A 13825-nucleotide genomic window follows, 5' to 3' on the forward strand; every position below is an offset into this window, starting at 1 on the left:
CCATAGGTTTTCATTGTACATGACGCCGGACGGCCGCTGCCAAAAAAACTTTGCATGCTGCGTCCTTTCTGGCAGCTGGACACATAAATTTCGCTGCATCCGTGCACAACGGATGCAACGCAAGGGCATCAGGCATAATCCGGCGCTAATAAAATTCAATGCGGAGAAAAACGGATCCGGCTTTATCCGTTTTTGCCAGATTGTGCCTGATGGCAAAAAACTGATGTATGAAAGCAGCCTTAGCCGGCGCAACATGTGAAAAAAATAAATAATTGGGCAAAAAAAAAATGATGGGGTCATGAGATTGCTTTTTCCCCTCTTGCATAGTCTATGTGTCGTCCGTATCATCCGTGTGGCATGCATTTTGCAGGCTACTTTCACATCAGCGTTTTTTTTGCCTGTAGGCAAAAAACCGCAGATGACCGGATCCTGTGGATTAAATGTGCAGTGCATGCAACCGCAATTGTTATTTTACCGGATCCTTCTGCAGCGGGACACAGAATTTATCGTCCGGCCCTGGAGTCAGCTGACTCCTGATCTCACAGCCCGCACACGCTGCGATGGATGCAGGTTAACAGCAGTCACTGCCTGCTGCCGATCCCGTGTGACCTTGTGCAGGCTGTGTGGTGAGGAGTTCAGATCAGCTGACTCCAGTGTCGGCCGATTACTTGTTCTGTGTCCCGCTGCATCCATCGCAGCGTGTGCGGGCTGGAGTTCAGCTGAGTTCAGATCAGCTGACTCCAGTGCCGTACTGAATTCAGCTGACCTCACAGCCCACACACGCTGCGATGGATGCAGAGAGACAGGGAAACACAGAAGAAGTAATCGGCCGACACTGGAGTCATCTGATTACTTGTTCTGCTGGCTGTGTGGTCAGGAGTAGGGATGAGTGAGCAGCAAGATGCTCTGGCGTTCGATGGGCGAAGCCCATGACGATTTTTTTTTTTTTTTAAATCATTAAAAATATTTTAAAAAAAACAAAACCAAATACATATACCCTAGGGTTAGGGGGAAAAAAAGATGGTTGGGCTCCTGCTGCATTTTCTATTGATAAGGGTAACCCAAGCAGCTACTGGCTGCTAACCCCCACTGCTTGGTGTTACCTTCACTGGCACTGGAAAATCCAGGGAAGACCTTTTTTTTTTTTTTTTTTAATAAAGGGTTTTTTTTTGCCTAAAAAATAAAAAAAACTAGAAGAAAAAAAAAAGGGGGCTTCCTTCGCCCATATTTTGTTGTATCCAGCCAGGTACAACAAGGCAGCTGGCGATTGGAATCCGCAGCGCAGGGTGGCCCAAGCTTTCTGGCCCCCCCCACTGCGAATTGTAGTCCACAGCCACCCCAGAAAATGGTGCTTTTATCGAAGCGCCATCTTCTGGCGCAGTATCCAACTCTTCCAGTGGCCCTGGTGCCAGGTGGCACACTGGGTAATAAGGGGTTAATACCAACTTTGTTTTACCAGCTGGTATAAAGCCCGAGATTCTTAATGTCAATTGGCCATTAAGCCAATTGGCCATCTTAATATTAATTGGCCATTAAGAATCTCCAATAAAGGGTTAAAAAAAGACACCACACAGAGAAAAAATACTTTATTAAAAATAAATACACAGACACATTAGGGACTCCATCTTTATTACTCCGTCTCACCCCTCCACGATAGAGAGATTTCTGTACTGACCATGCCAGGAGAGAGAGAGAGGGAAGAGAGAGAGTGAGAGAGAGGGAAAGAGAGAGTGAGAGAGAGGGAAGGGAGAGTGAGAGAGAGGGAAGGGAGAGTGAGAGAGAGGGAAGGGAGAGTGAGAGAGAGGGGGGAGAGTGAGAGAGAGGGAAGAGAGTGAGAGAGAGGGAAGAGAGTGAGAGAGAGGGAAGAGAGTGAGAGAGAGGGAAGAGAGTGAGAGAGAGGGAAGAGAGTGAGAGAGAGGGAAGAGAGTGAGAGAGAGGGAAGAGAGTGAGAGAGTGGGAAGAGAGTGAGAGAGAGGGAAGAGAGTGAGAGAGAGGGAAGAGAGTGAGAGAGAGGGAAGAGAGTGAGAGAGAGGGAAGAGAGTGAGAGAGAGGGAAGAGAGTGAGAGAGAGGGAAGAGAGTGAGAGAGAGGGAAGAGAGTGAGAGAGAGGGAAGAGAGTGAGAGAGAGGGAAGAGAGTGAGAGAGAGGGAAGAGAGTGAGAGAGAGGGAAGAGAGTGAGAGAGAGGGAAGAGAGTGAGAGAGAGGGAAGAGAGTGAGAGAGAGGGAAGAGAGTGAGAGAGAGGGAAGAGAGTGAGAGAGAGGGAAGAGAGTGAGAGAGAGGGAAGAGAGAGAGTGAGAGGGAAGAGAGAGTGAGAGGGAAGAGAGAGAGTGAGAGGGAAGAGAGAGAGTGAGAGGGAAGAGAGAGAGTGAGAGGGAAGAGAGAGAGTGAGAGGGAAGAGAGAGAGTGAGAGGCAAGAGAGAGTGAGAGGCAAGAGAGAGTGAGAGGCAAGAGAGAGTGAGAGGGGAGAGAGAGTGAGAGAGGGGAGAGAGGTGCTCTGTCACATGCTGTGCTGCATGTCACCACCTTGCTCCACTGTGTGACTTGTTCTGGTGACAGAGTGAAGAAATTTGGTCCCATGTAGCACAAGTCACAGTGTGCAGTAATTTAATGACATGCAGCACGACAGGTGACAGAGCAGAGCGGTGACATGCTCTGCTCTAACACATGCGGTGCTGCATGTCAACAGCTTGTCAGTTTCTTTCTGCGTCCTGTAGTGCTGGTGGGAGTACATGATCACACTGCCCGACACCACACGCTCTCCTGACAGCTGAGCAGAGTGGGCGGCTGGATAATAAGATCAGATACTTACGTGACAGGGGGGGGTTTCAGCTGAAGAAACCCCCCCTGTATTCCACACTGGCGCCCCGTGCCTCACCAATCTGCTGAACGCTTAGCCCTCTTCACCGCTCCACGCTGGAGCCCTCCGGATCCTCCCCTCGATACTGGGCTGTGATGTGCGGTAGTCACCGCCCACAGCCCAGTCAATCAATGTGAGTGGTGCTGGCAAAACCCTGATGTAACGTTAAGTCTGAGAGCCCGGAACTTAACGTGACGTCAGAGGATACTAGCGGCCACAGCACCAAGGGGTCATTTGACCGGCACTGAGCAGGATAGCGCCGCTCAGTGCCAGGACTGCAAATAGAAGCCAATGAAGAAAACACCTAAAATAGTAACTTACACTCATATAGAAAATAAAAATTGGTTGAATGACCCCTTCAATTTATGGTTGTGGCTAAATCTCAGTGGGTAGAAGGACCTGTGGGCGTGACCGGCTTCCTTAGTGGGCGTGGTGATGTTTCCTTCCGTCCACTATACTCATGCAAGGGGGGCTTCACCCCTCCTGCACCCCCCAAATATGGGAGTCTTATCCCCAGACCCCCACTTCTATTATGATCAACTCTATACCAACGTGGACTTGGAAGAATAATGTATCTTCTTGGTATGAGCAATGTCAGTGGAGGCCCCGCCCCAATCTGGTCACATGGGTGTGACGTCAGCAGAGGTCCCTCTGTCCACTGGGATTTAGACACTACCCTTAATTTATTGACATCTATGGTTTGATTTCTCTGCCTGTGTGGATTGGATTGGCTGTTACCGACATCTGGTGAGAAATTCATGTCAATAGCACCATTGGAAATATATTTACTTAGAAAATTGGTGATGTGTTCAATACTTATTTCACCAGCTGTATATACACATCTATAAGATCAGAGTCACAAACAGCACATTTTATCTGTCAGTAAGGGGAACAGATAAAAGCCTTACTATCATGGTGACCTCTCTTCATCAGCAGTAGGAGCTTGGATTGTGTCACAGAAGAGGCAGGGTTTGGGTGGCGTTTGGAGAGGGTGTGATAGGTGCAGACTTAGGCTATGTGCGCACAGTGCGTTTTTCGCAACGTTTTTCGGGTGCGTTTTTGGCCTCAAAACTGAATGACTTTGCTTCCCCAGCAAAGTCTATGAGATTTCATTTTTGCTGTCCGCACACATTTTTTTTAAGCTGCGTTTTTGAGCTTGAAAAAAAAAATGGACATGTCAATTCTTTCCTGCGTTTTTCTGCGTTTTCCGCCCATGCAATGCATTGGAAAAAAACTGCGGCCAGCAAAGAGGAGAAACAGCATAACAGGTAAATACTGCTAAGATAAGATTATACATGTAAGTAGAAGCGCAAAATAGCAAAATTCATTAAGATATTAAGATATTTTAAGATATTTATCATAAGCCAGAGCGAGCTCACAAAACTACTTCTTACCACTGACTGGGTCCTTTAACAGCAGAATAAGTGTCAAAGCTAAGGCTGAGTTCATATGTCCAGTAATCATCGCTTAGAACGGATGCAGCAGCAATCTATGTGCAGACACACTGTTTTTAAATAACTGATATCAGCTAGATCCGTTTTTGTTTAATACTTGAGTCTATACGCACACGTCTCCTCTCCGTACACATCAGTTCCCACCATACACACGCATCTCCTCTCCATACACATCAGTTCCCACCATACACACGCATCTCCTCTCCATACACATCAGTTCACCTCTATACACACGCGTCTCCTCTCCGTACACATCAGTTCACCTCTATACACACGCGTCTCCTCTCCATACACATCAGTTCACCTCTATACACACGCGTCTCCTCTCCGTACACATCAGTTCACCTCTATACACACGCGTCTCCTCTCCATACATATCAGTTCACCTCTATACACACGCATCTCCTCTCCATACACATCAGTTCACCCCTATACACACGCATCTCCTCTCCATACACATCAGTTCACCTCTATACACACGCGTCTCCTCTCCATACATATCAGTTCACCTCTATACACACGCGTCTCCTCTCCATACACATCAGTTCACCTCCATACACACGCGTCTCCTCTCCATACACATCAGTTCACCTCCATACACACGCGTCTCCTCTCCATACACATCAGTTCACCTCCATACACACGCGTCTCCTCTCCATACACATCAGTTCACCTCCATACACACGCGTCTCCTCTCCATACACATCAGTTCACCTCCATACACACGCGTCTCCTCTCCATACACATCAGTTCACCTCCATACACACGCGTCTCCTCTCCATAAACATCAGTTCACCTCTATACACACGCGTCTCCTCTCCATACACATCAGTTCACCTCTATACGCACGCGTCTCCTCTCCATACACATCAGTTCACCTCCATACACACGCGTCTCCTCTCCATACACATCAGTTCACCTCCATACACACGCGTCTCCTCTCCATACACATCAGTTCACCTCCATACACACGCGTCTCCTCTCCATAAACATCAGTTCACCTCTATACACACGCGTCTCCTCTCCATACACATCAGTTCACCTCTATATACACGCGTCTCCTCTCCGTACACATCAGTTCACCCCTATACACACGCGTCTCCTCTCCATACACATCAGTTCACCGCTATACACATGCGTCTCCTCTCCATACACATCAGTTCACCCCTATACACACGCGTCTTCTGTCTATACACATCAGTTCACCGCTATACACACGCGTCTCCTCTCCGTACACATCGATTCACCTCTATACACACGCGTCTCCTCTCCGTACACATCAGTTCACTTCTATACACACGTGTCTCCTCTCCGTACACATCAGTTCACTTCTATACACACGCGTCTCCTCTCCATACACATCGATTCACCTCTATACACACTCGTCTCCTCTCCATACACATCAGTTCACCTCTATACACACGCGTCTCCTCTCCATACACATCGATTCACCTCTATACACACGCGTCTCCTCTCCATACACATCAGTTCACCTCTATACACACGCGTCTCCTCTCCATACACATCAGTTCACCTCTATACACACGCGTCTCCTCTCCATACACATCAGTTCACCTTTATACACACGCGTCTCCTGTCCGTACACATCAGTTCACCTCTATACACACGTGTCTCCTCTCCATAAACATCGCTTCACCTCTATACACACGCGTCTCCTCTACATACACATCACTTCACCTCTATACACACTCGTCTCCTCTCCATACACATTTGTTCACTCCTATACACACACGTCTCCTGTCCGTACACATCAGGTCACCCCTATACACGTGTCTCCTCTCTGTACACATCAGTTCACCCCTATACACACGCGGCTCCGCACCGTCCATGTCGTACAGACACAAATAGCTCCTCTCCACACACGGCTCTGTTTTGTCCACGTTGTACACTTGGCTCCGCTTCGCACACGTCATACACACACGGCTCTGCTACATCCACAGCTCTGCTACATCCACAGCTCTGCTACATCCGCACTGTAAACCCCTCCTGACCCCACACATAAACGTCACCTCATCCAGCCCCATGACAACCAGCACAGCAGAGTCCTGCATACACTGAGGAGCTGATCATGTGACCCCTGACTCCTCCCCTCCATGTGACATCATCACAGGTCCTGTAAACACAGAACATCAGGCAGCTTTTTGAACACGCCCCTATCACATGACAAATGACGTCATACCTGTCAGGAGCCCGTACACTCTAGCATCTACCATATATCTAGTGTGCGGCTCTGCAGGTGGAGGTATGTGGAGATTCCCCATTACATTATATAATGCACTGTTAACCTGTAAAAACCGGCCCTTGGTGAATAGTACACAGGCAGCAGCTCCTCCTATTATTTCTGAGCAGTAAATGTGGTAAATGTGCGATTACTGTGATAGTTATGTGCAGGTATTGTTTGTTGTATGAATTTCCATAATGTCACATTACTCAGGAAGAAATTTGCATTTTATGTCATCAATTTCCTAGTACCACACTGTTTCTTATTTTTTTTCTGGCTGCCATGGCAACAATCGTCGTTCTACGATCCCTTAGCGAGGGGCTGATGAAACATTTAACCACCTGGATGAGACAGTCACTATGGACCACAGCATCGAAGGTGTTAGGCCTCATTCACATGTTGAGTATTTGGGGAGTTTTTTGTCCTTAGTATTTGTAGCCAAAACCAGGAGAAGGTGGAAAAATCCATAAGTGCTGGCCGTGTGTCTATTATACTTTCCCTCTGATTGTTCCACTCTTAGGGGTACTTTGCACACTGCGACATCGCAAGCCGATGATTTCGATGCCAAGTGCGATAGTCCCCGCCCCCGTCGCAGCTGCGATATCTTGTGATAGCTGCCGTAGCGAACATTATCGCTACGGCAGCTTCACACGCACTTACCTGCCCTGCGACGTCGCTCTGGCCGGCGACCCGCCTCCTTCCTAAGGCTCTGTGCGCACTAGAAAAGTGATTTTTCTCAAGAAAATTTCTTGAAACACTTCTGGGAGTTGAAGATTTCCGCACCTGCGGAAAAATCCGCGGGAAAAACGCATGCGGATTTGCCGCGGATTTACCGCAGGTTGGTCCCTGCGGTTTTGCAATAAATAATATAGATAATCGATAGACAGATAATGGATAGAGGGAAAGATGGATAGATAGATAGATAGATGAGAAAGACCTATATAATGTTCCACCTCCCTGCATTTTCTAAGCTGGCATCCTTTAGTGACTTTCATGTGGCACTAAAGGGTGCCTAGCCTTGTATTTAGACATAAAATAAATAAATAATTTAAAAAAAAAATTGACGTGAGGTCCCCCCATCTTTTGTAGCCAGCTAGGGTAAAGCAGACGGCTGCAGCCTGCAAACCAAAGCTGGCAGCTTCACCTTGGCTGGTAATCCAAAACAGAGGGCACCCCACGCTGTTATTTTACATTAAATAAATAATTTAAAATAAAAAACGTGGGGTCCCCCCCAAATTGCATCACCAGTCGAGGTAAAGCGGACAGCTGTGGTCTGGTATTCTCAGACTAGGGAGGTCCACTGTTATTGGACACTCCCCAGCCTAAAAATAGCAGGCCGCAGCCGCCCCAGAAGTGGCGCATCCATTAGACGTGCCAATCCTGGCGCTTCGCCCCAACTCATCCCGTTGCCCTGGTGCGTTGGCAAACGAGGTAATATATGGGGTTGATGCCAGATGTGTAATGTCACCTGGCATCAAGCCCTGGGGTTGGTGAGGTCAGGCGTCTATCAGATACCCGACATCACCAACCCAGTCAGTAAGAAATAAAAAATAGACAACAAAAAAAGTTTTATTTGAAAAAACACTCCCCAAAACATTCCCTCTTTCACCAATTTATTGAAAAGAACAATCAATTCCACGTCCGGCGTAATCCAATATGGGGGGGGTCCCACGGCGATCCATACCATAGTCACTGTCCCAGTCACTGAAGAACAGAATGTTCCCCATTGTCTGGGAGAGCAATGCAGTGACCTGAGCTAACATCAATAGCCCAGGTCACTGCATGGGATGCCGAGCGCTGCTGCCAGGAGGATAGAAGAGATAATTGCCTGCTGTGATCATCTCCTTTACTGCTGACGTCAGCGCTGTCACTGACTTCTATGCCCGCCGCGTTGTCAGAAGTATCGCGAGAGCCCGTGACGTCACTGCCAGTGACAGTCTCGGGCCGCTCGCGAGACGGGCATAGACAGCAGTGACCGCGGTGACGTCAGGAGGCAGGAGATCGTCACAGCAGGTAATGATCTCACCTCCTGCCGCGTGACAGCCTGCTGATACTGCGGGCAGACACTGACAGCCTGCAGTGCAGTGTCAGTGTCTGCCTGTGTCAGTGTCTGCCTGCGCTGCAGCGTGACAAGCTGCTGACACTGCGGGCAGACACTGACACCCTGCAGTGCAGTGTCAGTGTCTGCCTGTGTCAGTGTCTGCCTGCGCTGCAGCGTGACAAGCTGCTGACACTGCGGGCACACACTGACACTGCAGGGTGACAAGCTGCTGACACTGCGGGCAGACACTGACACACAGCAGTGCAGGCAGCCGCGAGGCTGGAGCGGGACACAGACTGCACGGGCACCTGGAGGTCGCACGGAAGTGCTTCTGTGCGGCGTCCAGGCAGTGTGACGTGTGTGTTTACTCTGCTCCGCTTCCTCTTCCTGGCATAATGACATCGCTTCCTGCAAAACCGCAGGCAGCGATGAGCATTTCCGCAGGCAAATCGCGACTATACCGGGGGGGTATACCGCACATCATTTGCTACCTGCGGTATACCCCCGGAATTTCGCGATTACATTACAGTGAATGGAGTGAAACTCCGGGGGTATACCGCAGCTACCTGCGGAAAATAATGGACATGCTCATTTTCTCAAGAAATTTTCTCAAGAAATTCTTCTCAAGGAAATTTCTTGAGAAAAATCCGCAGTGTGCGCACAGCTATTTTTTTTCACATAGGATTTGCTGGGAAATGTCTGCACAAAGATTGCAGACATTTCTCAAGAAATTTCCGCGGCAAATCCGCAGGTTAATCCGCGGGTAAAACGCACTAGTGTGCACATAGCCTAAGAGGGCGGGTCGTGCGGCGTCACAGCGACGTCACACGGCAGGCGGCCAATAGAAGCGGAGTGGCGGAGATGAGCGGGACGTAAACATCCCTCCAACCTTCTTCCTTCCTCATTGCAGGCGGGATGCAGGTAGGAGATGTTCCTCGCTCCTGCGGCTTCATACACAGTGATGTGTGCTGCCGCAGGAACGAGGAACAACATCGTACCTGTCGCTGCAGCGAAATTATGGAAATGACCGACACTACACAGATCACCGATTTTCGACGCTTTTGCGATCGTTTATCGGTGCTTCGAGGCTTTACACTTTGCGACGTCGTTACCTGCGCCGGATGTGCGTCACTTGCGATTTGACCCCGTGCAAAGTACCCCTTAGTTTTGGCTACAAATACTGAGGTAAAAACCTCACTAAATACTGAGGTAAAAACCTCACCATACACTGAGGTAAAAACCTCACCATACACTGAGGTAAAAACCTCACTAAAAAATACTGAGGTAAAAACCTCACTAAAAATACTGAGGTAAAAACCTCACCATACACTGAGGTAAAAACCTCACCATATATGCGGACAAGGCCTTCGATAGGGTCTCCTGGGGCTATCTGTATGGCCTTCTTGATAGACGAAAATTTGGTCCCTGGTTTGGCGAGGCAATCCAAATGATTTACAAGGACCCAAGATCTTATCTGTCCATAAACAATGCGCCATCTCAGTCTTTTAATATACAGAGGGGAACGCGGCAGGGATGCCCACTTTCACCGTTCTTATTTAACCTGGCATTAGATCCACTTCTACGAACATTACAAAATTTGCCAGAGTTCCAGGGAGTGAAGGTCGGACATTCTGTGATCAAAATGTTGGACTTTGCAGATGATGTATTGCTATTTATAGCCAACCCTGCTCAAGCAGTCACGGCAGTAATGAATACACTAAACAGATTTGGGGAAATCTCAGGCTTTAAAGTTACTACAACAAATCGGAGGCATTGGTGATATTTAGAACTGGTAAAATTAATGATGCCTCATTTCCATTTCAATGGTGTTTGGAGTCTATTAGGTACCTGGGCATCCAACTTCCAGCCAACCCGTCACTGATGTATAAATTAAACTATAGGCCTTGTATAGCCTCCTTGCTTCAGCTCGTGCAGTCATGGGACAGATTTAAACTCTCTTTCTCGGGCCGGTGTCATCTCATAAAATGATAGTGTTTCCTAAATTGATGTATCTCTTCCAATCTCTTCCATTGCTGCTAACCAACTCTGATATTAAGATGCTAAATACGAGATTCAGGAAATTTATCTGGGGACGTGTGGGGTGTTCCAGGATAAGCCTCTCTAAACTTACCCTTCCCAAAAAGGATCGGGGAATTAACCTTCCAGATATTGGTAGATATCTTGCAGCAAACTTCAGATATGTCTTGGATTGGGTGCGAGGCTCCTCCCATTTTGCCAATGCCCAACTGGAAGGACAGTTATACCCACACTTATCTTTGATGACCTTGTTACACCTGAGAGGAGATGAGCTTCCAGGCAACATCACAGAGCATCCCACACTTTGGGCTACAATAAAAACATGGAGGAGGGTAAGAAAGATTTGCGGTGCTAGCTGCTATGTAACACCATTCCAGACATTTAGGGGGAACTCACACTTTCTAGAGGGCAGGTCCACAGTGGAGTATGAGATTCTGGCCACGCAAAAATGTCAGATGGCGGTGGATATGCTGGATTCCGGCTTTTCTTTACTAACTTATGAGGAATCGAGATGCCGCTTTCCAGCATTCACGCACAAACCTTTCTTATTCCTTCAAGCTCGTAGCTTGGTACTAAAAAATATTGCTCAAGGAGCAGGAGTAGGGCCAAGTAGAAAATTGGACACTTTTATCCGTAATGCTAGGACGCAGGCCACCTCCACTAGCCAGATATACTCGTTGCTACATCCTCACTGGAACTGGGAGGAGGAGAAGGCGGGCCCGGCAAAATGGAAAACAGAGTTCCCGGAATATGAGATAGCAGATATACTGGGAGCTACCCTGTCTCTAGTAAAATTAGTGCCATATGCTAGTTACACAGACATGGCTTTGTGGGTCTTTCATAGGGCGTACATATCACCTCTGGTTCGGTCTAGAATGTCATCTACAATATACGCTTGCGCTAAGTGTGGTCTGGAAAAAGCTACACTATACCATCAGTTTTGGGAATGCACGCAAATTTTGGAACTGTGGAAACAAGTACATCTGAGAATTCAAAGCACATACAAGATTAAATTCCAGTTAACCTCTCAATTGGCCATCTTTAAAATCCTAGGGGAGACTCAGCAAAGTATCCCCAGGGGAACAAAGGCGGCACTTTCTATTTGAGCAGCGGCCACTAGGAAAAGCATTTTACACCAATGGATAAACTCGAATCCCCCAACTATGGCATTGGTTGACACAAAAATCAAATTTCTGTTTAAAATGGAGAGAATGGAGACACTGACAAACAAGGAAAAATTGACCAGAAAATTTTTTGAAACATGGAGTCTATACATCCAGACACTCCCCATAGACACTAAAAATAGTCTTCGATCATAATTTGAAAATACCTCATGGTACCTGTGGGAGGTCATTGGAGGGCACAACCCAATATCATAAAGATCTAGGTTTGGAGAGAGGACACGCAGAGGTGGGGTGGAGGTAGGTCGGGAGGGGGGTGGTTGGGATTCGAGGAGATACATTATCTGTAATTTTGCAGTTTAACCTAATAATGTATTGTATTATATGATTATTGATTATATGTTTTTGTTACTAAAATCTAATAAAAAGAAAGTTAAAAAAAACAAACCTCACCATACACTGAGGTAAAAACCTCACCAAATACTGAGGTAAAAACCTCACTAAACACTGAGGTAAAAACCTCACTAAACACTGAGGTAAAAACCTCACTAAACACTGAGGTAAAAACCTCACCAAATACTGAGGTAAAAACCTCACCATACACTGAGGAAAAAACCTCACCATACACTGAGGAAAAAGCTTCACCATACACTGAGGTAAAAACCTCACCAAATACTGAGGTAAAAACCTCACCAAATACTGAGGTAAAAACCTCACCAAATACTGAGGTAAAAACCTCACCATACACTGAGGTAAAAACCTCACCAAATACTGAGGTAAAAACCTCACCATACACTGAGGTAAAAACCTCACCAAATACTGAGGTAAAAACCTCACCATACACTGAGGTAAAAACCTCACCATACACTGAGATAAAAACCTCACCATACACTGAGGTAAAAACCTCACCGTACACTGAGGTAAAAACCTCACCGTACACTGAGGTAAAAACCTCACCGTACACTGAGGTAAAAACCTCACCAAATACTGAGGTAAAAACCTCACTAAACACTGAGGTAAAAACCTCACTAAACACTGAGGTAAAAACCTCACTAAACACTGAGGTAAAAACCTCACCAAATACTGAGGTAAAAACCTCACCATACACTGAGGAAAAAACCTCACCATACACTGAGGAAAAAGCTTCACCATACACTGAGGTAAAAACCTCACCAAATACTGAGGTAAAAACCTCACCAAATACTGAGGTAAAAACCTCACCAAATACTGAGGTAAAAACCTCACCAAATACTGAGGTAAAAACCTCACCATACACTGAGGTAAAAACCTCACCAAATACTGAGGTAAAAACCTCACCATACACTGAGGTAAAAACCTCACCAAATACTGAGGTAAAAACCTCACCATACACTGAGGTAAAAACCTCACCATACACTGAGATAAAAACCTCACCATACACTGAGGTAAAAACCTCACCGTACACTGAGGTAAAAACCTCACCGTACACTGAGGTAAAAACCTCACCGTACACTGAGGTAAAAACCTCACCGTACACTGAGGAAAAAACCCCACCGTACACTGAGGTAAAAACCTCACCAAATACTGAGGTAAAAACCTCACCATACACTGAGGTAAAAACCTCACCAAATACTGAGGTAAAAACCTCACCATACACTGAGGTAAAAACCTCACCAAATACAGTCATATGAAAAGGTTTGGGCACCCCTATTAATGTTAAACCTTTTTTCTTTATAACAATTTTGGTTTTTGCAACAGCTATTTCAGTTTCATATATCTAATAACTGATGGACTGAGTAATATTTCTGGATTGAAATGAGATTTATTGTACTAACAGAAAATGTGCAATCTGCATTTAAACAAAATTTGACCGTTGCAAAAGTATGGGCACCCTTATCAATTTCTTGATTTGAACACTCCTAACTACTTTTTACTGACTTACTAAAGCACTCAATTGGTTTTGTAACCTCATTGAGCTTTGAACTTCATAGGCAGGTGTATCCAATCATGAGAAAAGGTATTTAAGGTGGCCACTTGCAAGTTATTCTCCTATTTGAATCTCTTATGAAGAGTGGCATCATGGGCTCCTCAAAA

The sequence above is a fragment of the Anomaloglossus baeobatrachus genome, chromosome 5 (assembly GCF_048569485.1).
Source record: "Anomaloglossus baeobatrachus isolate aAnoBae1 chromosome 5, aAnoBae1.hap1, whole genome shotgun sequence".
In the NCBI taxonomy this organism is placed as follows: Eukaryota; Metazoa; Chordata; class Amphibia; order Anura; family Aromobatidae; genus Anomaloglossus; species Anomaloglossus baeobatrachus.